The sequence below is a fragment of the Fundulus heteroclitus genome, chromosome 21 (assembly GCF_011125445.2).
Source record: "Fundulus heteroclitus isolate FHET01 chromosome 21, MU-UCD_Fhet_4.1, whole genome shotgun sequence".
Classification (NCBI taxonomy): Eukaryota; Metazoa; Chordata; class Actinopteri; order Cyprinodontiformes; family Fundulidae; genus Fundulus; species Fundulus heteroclitus.
This window is the reverse complement of record NC_046381.1, coordinates 29,451,091-29,470,193: the sequence shown is the minus strand read 5'-3', so window position 1 is coordinate 29,470,193 and position 19,103 is coordinate 29,451,091. Positions and strand designations below refer to the sequence as shown.

Genomic DNA, 19,103 nt, shown 5'->3' with positions numbered 1-19,103 from the left:
AAATATACATGCAATATACATGCAAGCAGCACTTTGCAACTGCAGCGATAACTTTAAGCAGTTATTTCCTGAATGACTATCAGTCTGACATCATTGGAGAGGAAGTTTGTCCCATTCTTTTTTTACATCGACCATTGAGTTTGCATACCAACCAACCCTTCTGCACAGCTCTCCTAAAGTCAGGTCTGGACTTTGACAGTAACATTGCAGCACTTGATTGTTTTCTTAATCAGCAATTCTGTTGGGAGTTTTGCTGCTGCATCTGGGATATTTTTTTTTTGTTCCATGACAGGTTTTGGGGCAGGCACCTGCTTTAATAGAAATAGTTACACATGCTAATGATCAAGTAATCAAGTGCAATTAATTAGCAGCACCTAACTGCTTCTTTCCCTTTCATATCCCAAAATAAGAACTAAGTATGTTTTTTTTCTGCAAATTAGATTTTCCATTTTGCCTTTGGCTTTAAAAAAAAAATCATATATTTCCTGATATGTGAAACTCCAGAATGAAGGGTGTGTGGAGGACCCCAAGAGGAAATGTCTACTGGCACATGTTCTTTTTCAATTTGAACAACAAACACCAAAACATTGTTTTTCAAATAAGAGAAGGTTAAAAAACACTTTGAGATTAAAATAATAATCTTCTTATAGGCATTAAATAAACACTTATAACAGTAAAGACATGCAAGGCCTTATCCCAAAAATGACCATGGATGTTAGCTTGAATGACTAATGAATGATTGAATTAGGGATACCCAGTGTGCATCCTCTCATGATGTAATGCCCTTGATGAAGTCATGCTTGATGCCTTGTCAGAGCCAAAGATGCTGCTGTGGCCCACTCATTCACGCAAACAACCTGGCTGTCCTCAATAAGAAATGGCATAAAAGGAAAGCGCTATGTGACTCGCTGCCAGAATCAAACACCATGCAGACGGTGTTAAAGCCAACAACACTGGGATTGTTCAAAAAGCAGAGCCAAATCGCTTGTTGCCCGCTTTTTAAAAAACAGACGGCTGACGCAGCCTCGTCAAAATGTATTCAGCTGCAAACTGATTAGCATTTGTTTTGCTCTTCAGCCATCATGGTCCCATACAGGCAGAAAAAAATTGGAGCTATAAAAAGCCATCTCAGAGGGCAGCATCACTTCATCACTTCCCCTCTCCTTCTTCCTTGTACCTGAACCCCGGGACATCCCGCTAGGTGATTAGGTGATTAACAGGATCCAGCACCGTGAAAACGCCGCTCCCTTTGTGCGTCTGGCTCTCTAATACGATTAGCTTTTTTCATTTAAAACCTTAAACCTGTTAGTTTTGGAGGATTGACTCTTGGCGCTTAGCCAGTTAATACTTTTGTTGAGTTTAACTCTTCCCGTTTGTGATTTGAGTAATCCCCTCAAGAGGAGGCCAGTTCTGAGTTTCCAAGGACCTTGTGTTAAAGCAATGTCAGTGCAAAGGAAATAGAGGAGGGGCGGCAATTAATTTGCTTACGGATGAGCGCACAGACATGGGACACAGTATTTCACTCATCATTATTCCCTGAACTTCAGATGAACTTGTGTTGGGCAAAAAAAAAAGCCCAGTCATGGTGCCATTTTTCTGACATTATGTTATGAAAATGCAGCAAATGGAAGTAAAACATCATCAAAGATGGTTATACAATGGAAAACATAATACTGAATACTGTACAAGTCAACCTTTTCTCAAATAATAAAATTTAAATTGGCCTAAATATATGAAATATTTAATATCAGATGGTTTATTGCAATTGATGTGGCTTATAAAAAGCTATCTCATTACCGAAGGTGTCAAAAGAAGCACCTCATAATGGGTAAAAAAAACAGTTCTCTCTGGAACTTTGCAACCTTGTTGTAAAACATACCTTTGGCATTGGCTAAAGAGATATTTCTAAACTTCTAAATGTGCCACAGAGTACCGTTGGCGCAAGAGTCTTGGAGTGAAAGGCTGTGACCAGAGGCTTCATGCAGGACAGAGCAGTCAAAAGAATACTTAGTAGAGCGAGCCAAGGACAGCTCACAGTGAGCTTCAGAATAACCTGGGATTAGCAGGGACAACCTCTAAACTCAGTCACTGCACAAAACTCCACTCCTGAAGGAAAAACCTGAAGAAACCGGGTAAAAGAAGAACAAGTCAATGAAATACTGAAAAGATATTGTCTCTTTGAATAGTCTCATTGCACAGGGCATGTTTGGAGGACAAATGGCCCTAAACATTTACCCCAGAAACACCTTCACAACAGTGAAGTGTTTTCACCGTGGGACCGGTAGACTTCTTTTCATTAAAGGAAGGATGAATGGAGAAGTTTACAGAGACGGTAGTAAAAATCTGAAGGGATTTTTCAGCTAGACAAAGATTCCAAACACACAGCCAAGGAAAGTGAATCGGTTTGGGAGAAAGGGCATAAAGCTGTTCGGATGGCCTGGTCAATCTCCTGACTTAATTCCAACCAAAAATGTTTGGAAGAATTGAAGATCAGCATCACAGCGCATAGAAAGGACCACCAAAACCATCAAGATTTGAAAACTGAGCATTTCATCCAACTAGTAAATGAGTGACTGTGGCTAAATGAGTTCAGTAGTTGTCTTGCAATTGGAAGGGTGTGGGTTTGATTGTGGGTTGATTGCCTTAGGGCAAGGCACTTAACCCCAAGTTGCCTACCGATCTGAGAATCGGTGTAAGAATGTGTGCATGTCAGTGAGTGCAATTGGGTGAATGTGGCTCTAGTGTGAAGTGCTTTGAGTGATCAGTATGACTGGAAAAGTGCTGTACAAGTTCAGTCTATTTAGTAAATCCATACAGGAGACACCATGACCAAAATAGCTATTGAATACATTTCAGTGAGTGAAATGGCCTAGGTTGCATTGATTTATTTGTATGTGTGATTTGCTTGGGTTTTTTTTTACCAACATCTGATGTAAATTTCATGGTAACAGCTCCATAAACTTACTGCAAAAAGTTGACATGTTCAGTACCTATTTTCCTGTTCCGGTTTTTCTCTAAAGACATTTCTTCATTTGAACTTTGAATTCCGAACCACCAGCAGGTCTGCTTGCATTAGATGAGGCTTATTTCTCCAAACGGGCAAAGCTTTAATAAAGAGAGCATTAATAATATGACAACACATATTAACCTGCTTGAACTCACTGCTCTCTAATCGAGCCAGAACGCAAATCTGAGCCCGGCGTCATCACTAAACGAGGATTATCTCCATCGTCGGCAAAAGTTGAGGATTTCCCTTGTAAAAAGTGAGCTGATGTCATACGCCCTTCCCTCCTCGAGCCCCCACCCCCCTTCACCTTCCTTCTTATGACAAGCTCTGCCTGAATACCGTTAAAGCTGTTACACAATGGAATTACCCATTTTATATCAAATAAAACCCGAGAATCATGCAACAGTCCGCAACAATGGCCAGCTTTCATTCCCCAAAACACAACAACATTGTGTTCCACTACAATGCCTGCTTGTGTGAATAGACACCACTGCCGCCTAGATTTGGAAACGGGGAGAGAATAGGGGATGGATCGGCTACGATTTTACTGGCATGGCTCACCCAAAGACAGAATCACATAAGTTATAGATAACATATGCAGCTAAGTAAGCTCAGAATAAATACAACCATATGTGGGGCAGCAGCATCCTTACAGGATTCTGTAGGAATGGGTAGTTCTGGGTCAAACGAATAGTTGTCAAAGGTAGTTACTTTGATAAAACCAGGTAACAGCAAGGTTTTGGCTGAATGTTTCGAATGTTTACTAATGCTGCAGGGGTATGACAGGTTGCGAGTTGACAGTTTGGTGTCAGCTCTTTATTCCTGGCCCGGCTGAGATGGGGGCATGGCGAAGAGCCCGGGAGGTGCAGGGGCAGCCTGGTAGACAATGCAGCGCAGATGCCTAAATCAGGCCTCAGGGAGGAGCCAACTGCAGAGTTAGAGTGTGTAAGCAAATCTCCTAGAATAGACTCATAACAGTCATAATGTGGTGAAAGATGGCTGAATGATTTAACTCAGTGACGCTTACGGCGAACCTGACCTGTAAGCTAAAGAAGACACACAGCTTGGCAAAATGTATCCCTTGAATTTTTCCCATTTTGTCAACACATACACATTTTATGGGCTCTCATGCAATAGACCAACTCAAAGTTAAGTGCAGCATTATAGTTCAAACATTTTTTATAAAAATCAGAAATAGATGGAACGCATTTGTATAGACTCTCCTTTACTCTGCTCACCGTAATAACACCCAGTGCCGCTAGTTAGCTTGAGATAAACAGCTAGTTAGCAGAGGTCTGTTGTGATTCAAGTACAGTATAAATCCAGCTGGTCTGTGAAGGCCTCATGGGTTTGCAGGGAACAGATTCATGATAACCAACCAAAAAGCAGATTTAAAGAAAAGTTAGGTCATGCACCTATATCTCAAGCTTGGAAGATCTCACAGAATGGAAATGTTGCTCTAGCTACATTTAAACTATGATAATAAAAATAATCTTGATTCTTGTATTGCAGCAATCTGAACACATCGCCCTCAGAGTGGTCATGGGTGGCAGCATCATGCAGTGGGGAAGCCTTTCTTCTGCATAAACTGGGCACGTTGTCCGAGATGATGGAAGGATGAATCGAGCTAAAACGGAGCAATTCTGGAGGAAAACCTAAAAGAAAGCTGCTCAAGACCTGATCATGATGGACCTGGTTTAGATCAAAGCATACTCATGTGTTTGAACGACCCAAAGTCCGGACCAACATTGAATTGAGAATCTGTGGCAGGATTTGAAAATTGATGTTCAGAAATGCTCTTTATACAATCTGACTAAGATTGAGCTATATTAGCAAGAGGAATTGAAGAAATGTCAATACCTATGTGTGCAGAGTTAGTAAAGATAACCAAAAAGACCTGGTGGTCTTTTTTAACATAGAATCCAAATAAAATATGTGTACCATTGTAATGTGAAGAAATTTGAAAAAAAAAGGGTGTGAATAATTTGGTAATAAAGTATAAATGCTTAAAAATCTACATCCTGTTAGAAAAGGCCTCTTGCACAAATCTAAACAAAAATATAGTGTTCAGGCACAAGAACATCTGCGTTCTTAAATAACGTGGCCTGGAACCAAAAAAGACAACAAGCCCTCGTTCTAAAATAACCCACAAGAGCCGCACCTCTTCAGCACATTGTTCAAAGTCTCCTTGGATCTGGAGCTGACCCGAATGGGTGTGTGCTTGGCAGGACTCTGTGCTGCATCTGTTAGAAGTGTGCAGGCGTCTCTGAGGCATGACAAGCCCATCGCACTCAGCAAACAGCGCGCCTTGGAAGACTGTTTATCTTCGTGACATCACCGTGTCCAGCGGATGGGCCGCCTCGCTTCCTGAGGAAGTGCGTCTGTTTTCAGCCGGAGGGTTGTCGCAAGTGTTTCCAATCAGGGACTTGTTTGTCCCGAGGGGAAGTGGTCGGAGGCATGTTTTTGTTTTTTCTTCTTTTTTGTTTTTTCGGCAGAGCAAGTAAGTGCCCAAAAGTGTTTCGAGTCGCATTTTGGTCCGAGTGAGCCGGCATTTCTTCCCCTCCACAGGTACGGCCGTGACTCAGCAGCAAAACGTGTGGATTTCCCAAAGATTCATGTCTCCCCTAGACGCTTGCCATCTCTCGAGATAGCTCCATCGATCTCAGCCAACATTACATTCTGGCACAGTTACGGCATGACCTACTGAGGCAATGAAAATTCACCACATCACATCAGTTCAGGGAAGCTTCAACATTTAATATAAAGCAGAGCTAGTCACCACGTTGCAACCCATGTGCCGTCTCGAGAATCCACGCCCTCCTAGACAGAGCAGCAATTGAGGCACCATGAGCTAATGAATAAAGGTTTCGCCCAAAAACAAAAAAAAAAAAAAAAACACCCACTGGCGTGATTTTGCAAAACATACTCTGTGGCACGAGTTGTTTTGCTTTCATGAATGGCAGACAATAGTGTGTGGGCCGCTGAGATATTCCCCCTGCATCGCTTTGGTCCAAAACTTATTACAGTCAGAATCTGCTGGCACACAAATCAAAGGCAAGATGAGTTAGAGAAGGGAAAAAAAAGGGTTGGAGTCAGGGTGTGCTTGTGCGGGGGTGGGGTAGTTCTATCCCACCATATTCCTGCAGATCACAAGTCTGAAAGATTCTTTGCAGGCCTTCCATAGGCAGCCTGGTCTCGTCCTTGTCTTCCAGGCTCAACGCAGAGTAAAAACAGAAGGATACCGATGATGTGACGGTAATTGTGTCAGTGGAATTCTCTTCCATTGTGCAACAAGGCTTAGCTCGGTTCAGCTCTTACTCAGTGATTTGACGTCAAGAGATTTTCTCCATCTGAGTGCATCCTAATGGGGTGCGAATGGCATCTTAAATGTGAGCAGCTCATGGTATAAAATTCTATTTTTTGGGGAATTAGCATAATGAGACCTTGATAGCTCAACTCAACACATTCCTTTCCCTTACTGTGACATTTATCTGGTACATTTACATTGAATAAACAAGCAAATCTGAGGAAAACATAAAAATAGAAAAGGCGCAATAACTTGATTACATAAGTATGTGCACCCTTAAACTAATGCTTTGTTTAAGGACGTTTTCAGTCTCACCAGTCTTTGGTACGAATGTATCAGCACACCACATCTTCACTTATCAACAATTGATCACTTCACCTTGCAAAGGTTCTCCCAATCTATTAGACTTTAAGTAGATTTCTTGTCCCCACGTAACCCCACAGAGTTTGTGCAGTATACAGTTCTGGACTCGGCTACATCATTTCAAAACTTTAACTCTTCTCTTCACAGCGACACTGAAAACCGAAATCCCTCTTCATCTTCAGCTTTCTGGTAGACACCAAAAAGTATTGGCTCCATAGTGACTGGTATTTAGGACTGTTCATAATTCAATTTACCTTTAAAAAATGTCAATCTGAAGATCCCACAACATTCTGGGTCAAGTCAGGCAGACCTAGATATTTTCTATGCTCCATAGAGTAGGGCTGCAAAACAACCCTTTCTTTCGGACATATGGCGAACACATGAGATTGTTGTCACCTGTGGAACACAACCAGCTCTTGACATATATCTCTGCAGCTCCTCTGTTTTCTATAGCCCCTTTTCCACAGGCTCCACTTGGCCTGGTTCTACTCGGTTCCACCTGCTTTGCGAGCATTTCGATTACAGTTTTTTTTCAGTACCAGTGTGGCATTATACATTCCTGTTCAGGAGTAGGGAGTTCCAAAAGTTGTTCGAACCACCATGTGAGGGGGGAGGGAGAAGGCAGAGCGCAGCAGCCACTGCAGCAGACTGTCTGAAATGGCAGCAGTACTGGTACAGCACTGGTACAGCAATTGACTGGTTTAAATCCTGCTTAAAGGTATACTATGCAACCGGGGTTGATTTTCCAGCGAGGCTCCCCCCAGAGGGCGAAAGTAAAAGTGCACTGTTATAAAGATGCTCAGCTGTTCTCCTGGTTTCTCCATCAAGCCAGGCGCGGTTGTTTTGAGCTTAGCAGACAGGCGAACGTAACAAAAAGTGGAAAAAACGGCAGTACAAACAATGACTAACACAGTGAAGGTATGAACATCAAACTTCCTGCAGCGCTATCTTGGCGCGGCCGCCTCGCCAAGCCGCCGCCGCTGCCGCCTCGCCAGTTTTATTATTATTATTTTTATTTTATTTTTTTATGTTGGCGAGACGCTACCGCCACCGCCACCGCCTCGCCAAGCCGCAGCCGCCGCCTCGCCGCGGTAGCGTCTCGCCAAAATAAAAAAAAACAAATAATAATAATAATAATAATAATAATAATAATAATAATAATAATAAAACTCAATATGCTTGCATGTTTATTTGACGTTAACACGCGGTTCTTTGTTGTTGCTTTCGCGCGTGCATATAGTGAATGGCAGGGCAAAAACACATGGAGTTCTCTCCGTAAAGCGAGACTTCTGTGTGTGCGGGCCGTAAGCTCTTGCAATTGCAAGTGCGGTATTTCACACATTAATTAACTGAAAAAATGTTGCATAGTATGCCTTTAAAGGACAGGGAATTTTTGTTGTCAGTGGGTAACTTTACATCAGAGACCACAAAAATCACACATAGGGTTTCCCCATGGTGCATCTTGGGTCCTCTCCTATTCAATATCTAGCTCAGATCATGAAAAACAACAACATACCATAACCAGAACTGGACTGGGTGATGGTGGCCCACCATAACTAATTAAACAATATGCTGAGACACACAACATACCAGAGGATATATGGACACGTGTTGTTTTAAAACATAAAATAAAGCGCAGCAGCCTGCTTTCACTACACAACTTTGATTTTGGGAGAGATAGCCACAGTGCCACAGTCTTTATCCTTTAGGGAAAGTGGTTGTCAAACAAGTACTGCTGGTGATGTCTTTTCAGTGCTAAATGAAGTATACTGTTGATAAGACAATTAGGCCAACAGTAAGGCTTAACATCTGTGTTGAATATAAAGTGGCACCTTAAAGTAAGAAAAAGAGTAAGAGACTGACAGGGAAGAGAGAGAGAGATGCAGGGACACAAAGACAAAGAAAATGAAAGACCAGGGCTTCATCCGAATACCCTTAATAATGGCTTCTAACTCCTGCTCCTAGCTCCTGTTCCTTGACCTTTCACGGGGTCAACAGTTAGAACTGTATTGCGGGGAGGTAAGGAACTTCAGACTGCTGTGCCGAATTCAGACAGCCTCCAACGTCATTATGTGACGGAAACACACATGGATGCATGGGCGTCGCAATAATTATGTGTGAAGGCCTCCACTTTTGAAAGCTACCTGAAGGGACCCCCGCAAATTTACAAAAATATGTTTTGTAAAGTTTTTACAGTAGCCTTTTTTTGTTTCTGACACCGTTGAACTAAAATAATTCCCTGAATTTGATTCACACAGAGGTTTAATCATTTATTCACGTCTTTCACTTTGCGTGCATCTGATAACTGTCTTTTTGGTACAGTTTGTTTTATGTAATGTGGACTCAGGGAATGTATCAACATTGATAAATCATTCAGTAAAGGTCATTTGTCGTTACAAACACATGTAATTACTGTTTTTAATCACTTATTTATGTTGGCAAAAGCTTCTTATTCCTACAGCCTGGGTCACAAATGTATGAACAAATATGCAAATTAGATAATTACACCCCCCCGAGTACGGACTCGAGTTCTCGTAAAGTCCATTCTTAGCAAGAACTTGGGGAGAACAGCAGCATACTCGTGATATCACCACACACACAGCTCGCCTGAACCTGCATTTCACCTCCTGTTATTAGTAATCTTTAGATGATAATAAATTATTACTTATATTGATCATAAAATGAAATATTGTATGAATAATGTAATCATTGTTGAATGTGAGAGGTAGTATGTTGTGTTAAATACATTATAATTTAAGTTCTTTAGCTTTTTTAACATACAAAACTATTTATACACTACGCTATATTTTATCGAAAATTTTTTAAGAACAATTATAATTTTGATATCTAAAAAAGCCTAAAAAAATATCTTTAAAAAATTATGCCGCGGTGCATTTTGGGAAAGCGGTCAGTCTGAAGAACGCACAAGTCTGCTCTGATGCAGGCTCGGTAAAGAGGGCGGGGCGAGAACAACACCCGGGTATTTGGTGCGTTGTCGGTCTGGTGTTCTTAGAACAGTGCTGGGGCTGAGGCTGATGACGTGTCACGAGCACACGAGAACGCTCAAGTACGCATATTGAGAAACAGCCCTAGTTTTGACATTACAGTCTGGCAGTCTTGTAGACAGCTCAGGGGTCCTCAGGTAATCACAGTCATAGACATATATAAAGAGTAGACCCCACATCGACCGCTCTGACGAGATTTAGGGGCGCCATCTTGGGGCGGTCGACAACTCCGCCCAGTGTAATGTGTTAACCAGGTGCAGAATCAATTTTAGTCAACTATACTTGCTGATTATGGAACTAATTTTCACGTTGTTTTTTTTTCTGAAAAATTTAAAGCTATAGCGATCCCTGGAAGCCGCACATGGCAGCCCACTGCTCCCCAAGGGGATGGGTTAAATGCAGAAAGCAAATTTCATTGTAAAGTATGTTTCAATGACAATAAAGACGATATTACTATTACTACTATAACAAATGGTTCAGTGCATTGAAATATTCTTAATGTGGTTAAAAGTAATTTTTTGTTATTACTATATACAAAACACAGTTACAGTATACACACACACATATATATATATATATATATATATATATATATATATATATATATATATATATATATATATATATGTATGTTACGACTTATATATGTTACAACCTGAGTCCCTGTATAGAGCTTCTAATTGCTGCTGATTGGAAGTGGAGGCAGCTGGCCAGATTGACGGCAGAAAGCTTCCTCACCTGACAGCGCAAACCAAAGCTCCGCTCCAGCCCAAGCACCAGATGATCAACCCCAGCTGGGAGCAGCTCAGATCAGACCATCTCTGAGGAGCTCAGCTCATTCTTTCTCTCTCTCTGCCGCCTACTTCTCTCTTTCCCTCTCCTCTCCAACCAGTTATAATTTTTGTTAAATAAATCCCATATTAAGTTATCCCATGCGGGGCTTCCCTTTGATTTGTTATGGTCCAAGAGCCAGGCCATAACAAAAAAATATCTATCTATCGATAGATATATATATATATATATGTATTGCAGCGGCTCTGTGAAGGCATCAGAGCTTTGTTAGACATTAGCGAATAAAAAAATAATAATAATATATATCTATATCTATATACATATATCTATATGTGTATATATATATATTTATATATATATATATATATATATATATATATATATATATATATATATATATATATATATAATTATTCACCAATGTCTAAAGTTCTGCTTTCACGGAGTAGATGCAATTTTGTAGAGACTAAGTCGCAAAAACTTTGACGTGTAGACCTGTATCTCTCTATCTAATATTAGAAAAATCACATTCTAATATAAACAATATCTTTTAATCTTACTTGTGAAAAGTTATCCCTCAAGCCCTGATGTCAATAGTCCGTCGATTTAAACAAAAATACGACGCGCAGTGCTGAGACATCATTTGTCTGTTCAGCTTGAATCAGCAGGTTAGGGTAGCAGGTCGACAGCCCCAAGATGGCGGCCGTAATTCTTGCGCAGTGACAGTCAATGCGGGGTCTACTCTTATATTATGTCTATGGTCACAGTGTATTGTAATGCTCTGAATATCCATTGAGCGGAGCGGCTTTGTTGCTTACCAAAGTCGTACTTAAACATTTTAACAGATTTTTGAACACGTCATACCACATAAAATCTCAGGGCAGTCAAACTTTTTTACAGCAGCAGGCCACACACTATCAGGTAGGAGGGTGCACTTATGCTGGTGCCCGAGCCCCGGAGGGGAGAATTTTGAAAAATAAAGTCTCCCTGATGTATTTTGGAAGCTTTCAAGACAGGTGATTATTTAAAGAATAGAGTAGAAGTACATGTTTTAAATTGAATAAAAGGCAAAAAAAAGAAGTAAACGATCAATTCTTCAAAAACCTTTGATTTTTTTATTATTATTCTTAAAACATTATTTTTTCACATGATGTTATCATCATGTTTTAACAGGGTAAGGTAATCTCCATTTGCATAAAATTAGTTGAATTTGAATTACTTGCACCATATAAAACAGATCAGATTAGGTATATGACAACTTACTAACTTCAATCAGAACACCAACAATGTTTTGATCCGGGTTTTTCGTGCATGTGTGCCGGACTGGTAGGCAAAAGGCGAACACAATGGCGGACGAAAACAAAGAAAAAGACGAGTTCTTGATGTATTTTTGTTCTTTTAGATAACGTATCACAAGATCGTTATAAGAGTAAATTGATGGTTGATGGTATCAGATTGCCAGATCCACACAGCAAAAGCCTGAAGGGACGGAGCGAGTCTGAAATGCTGGCCAAGTGTTCCGTACTGCGACATATACAGCTGCCTTATAAACACGCAGGCCAGTACACACGAGAGAGCATGAAAGCCATGAAATCACTGGACGGCTACAATTATTTCATATCGGGACATGTTCAGACATGTTTGTGTAACATACGAAAGCGGAGTCGGACACAGACAGCGCCTCAGCAGAGAGGAAGACCCGCCTCTGGTTAAAAAAAAAACATTGTTCACAAAGGATTATTTTGGTGTTTTTGTCTTATTAATCCTTTTCCCAGACTCATGCCAGAGGGTTTGCATACATTGTAACCGGGAGCACAACTGGTAGGCATTGTTTAGATTCCAAAAATAAACTAACAGTACGCACAAATTCACCCGTTTTGTCATGGTAGTAAACGAGAACGGTGCTGTTTTTGCCTACCAGCGGGACCTGGATGTAACGCAGATGTAGCTTGTGACGTCACGCGTGAATTGGTCTATAATCAGGGAAATGCAGGCGGCGGCAAGAGCTGATATAGACTGCGATTTGCCGCCGTTTACCGGCTACTTATGACTGCCCTGAAATCGGTCAATAAACACAATGGTAATCATATATAAGGCACACTGGATTATAAGGCGCACCATCAATGTTTTAGAAAATGTAAGTATTTTAAGTGTGTCTTATAGTCCAGAATATACGGTATTAGTCTATAAATCACTGAATGGCTTAACACTAAAATACATCACAGACTTGTTGTCAGTGTCTTCTAACTCAAGTCTACTCTGCATACCCAGAACTAGAACCAAACATGGAGAAGTAGCATTTAGTTCTTATGCTCCACTTTTTCTTGTTCTGTTCATGTACAGCACTTTAAATTGTCTTGTTACTGAAATTTGTGAAATACAAATAAACTTGCCTTGCCTTACACAGTGACCATAAAGATTCTTGATTCTTCATTGTTTCATATTCCTTTAAAGTGATAACATCACAGAGTAATGCTTAATTAACGGAGCACATAATACAGACGGCTGGAGGTGGGGCTAAAGTCATCCTCTGGAGGCATTCTCCACCTTCTGGCTTTACTGGCTCTGTGGAAAATCAACAGCAGTAGAGTAAGTAGAGCATGGCCAAGCAGGGTAGTGTAGGGTAGGGCCAGAGAAAAAGGGGGTTTATTTCTTGGCAGCATGCCGTGGCTTATTATGCTGTTTTGCTTGTTCATCCTGCTTATTATGCTTGTTTTGTACCCTGCTTTTGACTGATATCTTTCTACAGTTAGATAATTGTTGATCCTTTGTAAACTCTCTGGAAAGGATGACCGCAGTTAATTTTATTTCCTCAGTTTTCAGTGATTTAGTGGTACATCACAAAAAAAGTCTTTTAACAAAGATGGGGTTATAAACTTTAGCGAGCCACTTTAAATGTTAAGTACAGTTTATTAAGCATGCTAATCTCCATAGCTACACATGGCCCGAGGCTCCACCTGCCCTGAACTACTCCCAGCCCTGTGCTGTTCCTGAGCCTGCCAAACGGGCTTCATGGTAATTAGTGTCTGTCAAGGTTTGGGGCTTTGCTAGAGATGACAGTGGCATGGTTTATCAGCCAGAAACAGTATGATCAAAGGGGCAGCCTGCTCTGCCTTTCTGCTAATCAGATGTGGACTCGGCATGCCTCCTGCTCAGCACCGCGGAGGGCAAGGCAGCAAACAATCCAGCATAAACATGTCCTCCCAACACAGATTCTCACTCATGCCTCATCAGCAGCAACTTTCAGAAATTGGGAATGTTGCAGCCGATGTGGTGCAAAAAGCAGTGAGGCTTTTATAAGCTCCACTCCAAAGACACTGCTTTACTTAAAAGTTTCTAGTGACATTTTGATGTCAACTGACTGTTGACCATCCATTGGAATGGTTCTCCTGGGTCTTAAATCTGCTTTTGACACTGCAGATCACAGTGTTTTGACAAACATGGTTTATCAGGAGTGGCTCTAGAGTAGTTTACCTGCTCTCTTTAAGGCAGAAGACAGTCTTTTTCCAAACCAGATCATGTCAGACTCCATGTGGGGTACGACAGTTCTGTCATGGGACCTATTCTCTTTCTTTTGTAATATTCTCTGCTAGGCTAAATAATCAGGCAGCTTTTGAATGTGTCTTATCACTTCTATGCTGACGATATTTAGCTCTACTGTTCTTTTAAGCCAACTGAATATTCAAATTAGTTTTCCTTTATAAACTGTTTTAGCAGTATCAAACTGTGGCTCTGTGACAGTTATGTGCTAGTGAATTCTAATAAGACTGAAATCCTACTTATTGCCCCTAGGAACAGAATAACTGAAACCAAAAACTTAATCTCTTTACATTTGCTAGCTGGACATTTTTATATTAATTTTAAAGGTGCCATACAATGCTAATGTTCCTTTTTTAGTCCTAAATATATTTTGTTGTGTACTTAGAGTCTATATGAATGTAGCCTCCCAAGGTGCTGTGTAGATGTCTTTATATATTTTTAATCTATCCAATTTTCTATATTCTCTATTACGTTTTTTTTAAATAATTACCTCATCGCATTTGCTGTGAAGCTGCTAAACAAGGTCATGGACTTCAGGTTGACCAATTTTGCAAATCTGCTATTTTTATTTTTTGCCGCAATTTTGCAGTCCAAGCTGAAAGATGCTGAAGCTACAAGTGGATTAGTGAAAATGTTCAGTTGTTGGGTGTATTAAACCACACAATTCATTACAGCATAATACAAAAATGCCCGAATGGTGTGGAGTGGAATGCTCTGCGACATGGAAGGTGGTGGGGTGTGAAGAGCCTCCTTTGCATTTAAAGAGACAGCAGCAAAACAGGTTGCCCTCAGACAAGTGTCAGAACAGGCACACAAGACGGGCTATGGGGCAACGATAACAAGAATCCAAACCAAAGCATTGGAGGTCCACCTTATATAGACCGCAACTGAAGGATTTCAATATGAAAAAGAAGGCAGTAAAAAGCTTGATATGTCCCCTTTAAATTTTTAGTCTTTACTTTTAGAGTCCCATGCGGTCAACACCTGATATATAATTACTGATATATTCCTATATCAGTGAAACCTCCAGAACCCTACACCTGTTCTCGCAGTCTGAGATCTTCCAGTCACAGGCTGTTAATGGTTCCAGGAATGCATTTTAAGACAGTTTAGAACAGTGGCCCCAACATTGTTAAACGTGTTGCCTCCATCTTTACAAAGTCTTGATTCTGTTGACTTTATTTTGTAAAAGCATTTAAAAACACATTTATTCAGACAGACCATTAACTAGTTTTATGCAGCATTGTGTGTACTGTTTTTACATTTTCTTTCATGTCTTTTTTTACACAGGTTATTGTAAAGGACGTTGTGGTTTTTGACCAGTGAAAGATGCCATATAAATAAAATTATTTACTTAAATGTTTCACCTGAGGAAAATAGATTTTTCCATCGTGATGGATAGTGTGATGAAAGTTGAAAACAGCTACAAAAACGCATAATAACGAACAGGGTCGTCTCAAAGTGCACCGTTCCAGCAGTGAAATAAAGCGGACGAGCAGGAGTCATAAACACGACGGCCATGGCGCTCCGCCAGCCAGCATCCGGCAGAATTTACGCTGAGTGGTAATTTCATGCCTCAGATTCTGCCTCCTCCCGCTGGCAGACGTCAGGAGCTTTCACGCGTTTCTGGCTGGCTTCATCCACCAGCGTCCTCCTTCCTGACTGCGTCACCTCTGCTCTGACATCACCATGCGACATCAGGCAAGACCTCAGAGGGGATTCCTGTAGCCGGGCAAAACATCGCATGACTTTCAAAGGCTACGGCAACCCGGTGGCTGACACACTCGTTTTCCCCTGATGTGCCGCTCAGCCGTGAGGCGACGCTGAGGATTGGCAGAGACACAACAGAGCTGTTTACTGCTGTGGCTGATAGAGAAAGCATGCAGTTATCATTAAAGAATATATCTGGCTACTAGGAGCATTAGTGAAGACTGAAGCCGTGTGATTCATTTCATAGCTGTGGAGGGGCCCCTCCAGTTTTGCTGACCAGGCCTTTTCCTCTCACTGCTGGAAGGAATTAATGAGCTGCTTTCCTTCCTAATACGCTTCCCATCCCAGCAGGCTCCACACCCTTCTTCCCCGGGGCAACTCACGAGGCCTCGTGTTCCCACAAGATCCCGGTTTTTTTAAGAGATGTGCAAAATACACCACCAACTCTCAAAAAAAAAAAAAAAAAAAAAAAAAAAAAGCACAGGTGCACCTCTATTCACACCCATATACTTCCAATCATCATTTAATATTCAAAAAGCTAACCCAGAGGTGCTGATGCGGGCTAGATTTCTGCATCGGTTTGACTGTTAAGCTCCTCGGCTGCACCAGTCCACGAATGCGCCCTGATGGTCAGAAAGTACGTCTGCGCTGAAATTTACTAACAGCTTTGGATGTTGGCTCACTGAGCTGTGAAAGGTTTCCCCTGAGCAGGAACAGATCACCTCTGGGCCACCGTAATGGTCCTACTCTAACAATACACAACACCTCCTGTAACTATCAGCTCCTTTATGAGAGCCCACAGGTGATCACATGAGAGGGTGATGGCAGTTATAGGAGCAGCACTTTAATAACAAAGTAATGGGGGAGAATTTCAGCGCCTGGTAAAATCCTGGCAGTCTGGCCTCTAGAGGTCCCCAAGGCGCCTGCACGCCGTTTGCTTGAACATTTCACTTCACACCTTTCCACACTCCAATTTCCAGATGTCACAGTCAACTGCAGGTTCACTTTTAAATATGGAATATGGATGGACGGAAACGCTGCACAGATGATTCAATTGACGGATGGGCAAGTCGATAACTGGCTGGAGAGAGGAAAAAGACTCAAAGGGCGTAAGAATGGACAAAGAGACAGATCAGGGGGGGGACGGGTGCACAAACAGACGGATATGATGCTTCCAAGAAAACATGTTTCGTTGGGAATTCTCGTCTGTTCTCAGCTGTTCTGCCAACCAGTTTGCAGCGAGCACGTATCTCTGGGTTTTCAGTCGAAACTTTAAAGACACACGCAGCTCAGCCGGAGAGCTGATGTGGTAGGTATAGAAAAAAAGGAACCATTATTTCCCAGCAACAAGATCTTCACAAATCAACATATTTGACACGTAACATGGAATAAAGACAATGTTCCACACTCCAACTCCTTTTTTTTTGTGTTTTTTTTTTTTACAAATAACCACACCTGGAAAATATCTGAAACCCCTTCCAAGTTTTTCTAGACTTCTCAAGACCCAGCTCCCCGAGTGTCCATTCCAATTCATATGAAATAAAGTGAAATAAAGAGTGAGAGTGTTTCAGACAATCCAGCCCTTGCAGGACATGGAAATCAGCAGCTGAATCCAAGGCAGAATTCTGGAGCACCGATCATATCATTGCAGACTGACAGCAGGGTGGCTGCTTCAACTCTGCACGGCAGAACCAGCGTGTGGATGAAGGAGAGGAGAGGTCAAGCTGCAGCCATCATCCTCCTCCTCCTCCTCCTCCTCCTCCTCCTCATGCAAACATGCTGCAGGTGTGACAAAGTGACAAACACGCAAGCATCAAAGCAGCCTAAACTTGGCACACCGTTTGCCAGGGGCGCCTATTCGCGGCTCATTTCCATCGCCATTTGGTGGCCCTCCGCATCCAACCAGAACCGCGCACACATACGCACACGCGCGCGCACACGGCCGGAGCCGAAGGGGCTGTCGCCGCGTCGTTACCGAATGATTGATGGGCTCGGAGAGATGCTAACCTCGCTCTGGTGCCGTGGCAGCTCGGGGTCTGCGGCCCCGGAGAGGCGCGCTGTGCGCAGATGTGGTGAGGTGGCGAAAAAAATCCCTCTGAGCATCCGTCTGAATAAGGTTCCGCCGAGGGAGGCGCGCACATCCCCGTCAGAGAGACCCGAGTCCCGAGAGCGCCGGCGCACCGGGGAAGGTCCCTGGCTGGATTCGGCGGGCTGGTCCTCCGGCACCCATGCTGTGTTTATGACACAGAACACCCGACGAGTGAGGAGCTAGTCCACAAGTTCAGGCTGGACATGAGTAACTGTTGTTTGGACTGATTTAACGCGCTCTCTGGCTGCAAGCCATGGACGTGGCGTTTTAATCCCCGTCTCCAGCCAGAGGTCGTGTTGACTGGAGTCTCTAAGCGGAAGCAGGGCAAGACAGAACTGCGTGGAACAGCGGGCATGGAGCGCTTCCTCGACATGGGAGGGCTAACGCTAGCCCGGCTAGCTCCATCAGCAATCTTTAACCTTCAGCTGATGGGAGCGCGTCCGCAAACAGCGGCTGCAAGTTTCAGCAGAGAGAGGGAGAGAGGGGAGAGGAGGAGGAGGGTAGGGTAGACCGCCATCCTCCACAGCTGGCGTCGCCTCCTCGCTGTCCGGGAAGAGTCCCGGTTCCAGTCCCCGGAGGAGCCGGAGAGGACAGCCGGTCAGCGGAGAGCTCAGTCCGAGGCGGCTGGCTCGGCTTTAACTTGTGGGGAAGATTGTTGAAGGCGGCAGAGGCAGAGCGCCTGTCTGCTCCCAAACAGCGGCGGCAGCTCGCCTTCCTCCGCTGCATGTGTCGTGACATGAGGAAAAATAACACACAAGCACACGCGCATGCCCCCCCCCCCAAAAAAACGTGAGAAATCTAGAGCGCGGCTCCACTCGGAGCCACTTTTACCTGCCAAATGCGTCGCTGCGTCGCCGCCTGGTCCCCAGCATTCAACCCAGCCGCTGGTCTGGACGGACTGAGCAGAGCTGGGATCTGCTGAGGGAACAGCCCCTCTTTACTACAGCACAGCTCTGTGGAAACATCCCTCTTCTCTCTAACCGGCAGGCAGCTGGATTCTGCCCAGCAATAAGGTCACTTCTCTTCCCGCTCTAAGACACAAACCCTGCCGTTTTTTTTTTTGTGCGTCCACGCACAGCGCAGAAATTCAAATCTTGCTCAGTCTGCATTCCTATTACGCCGGCATACCTGACATGACATTGATAGATGTTGGCCTATTGAGGTCAGGATTGCTTGATAACAAAAAAAGTTGATTCTCACCTAATGTTTATGTAATCAGGGCCGGCCCAAGCTTGCACGGGGCCCAGAGGAGACCACTGAGGAGCCCACCTTTAGTTAATGGTGTCTTTT

General features: G+C 42.9%; 1 protein-coding gene across 2 annotated transcripts in view; it reads right to left on the bottom strand.

Annotated features, from left to right (window-relative positions):
* jcada (junctional cadherin 5 associated a) overlaps window positions 1–18,737 on the bottom strand; it is a 47,164-nt gene extending 28,427 nt beyond the window's left edge. For both annotated transcript variants that reach the window (XM_036125085.1, XM_036125086.1), the window contains exon 1: window positions 18,645–18,737. The gene's annotated coding sequence lies outside the window, so the exon portion shown is untranslated. The remainder of the gene's footprint in view (window positions 1–18,644) is intronic.
* Window positions 18,738–19,103: the final 366 nt, after the last annotated feature.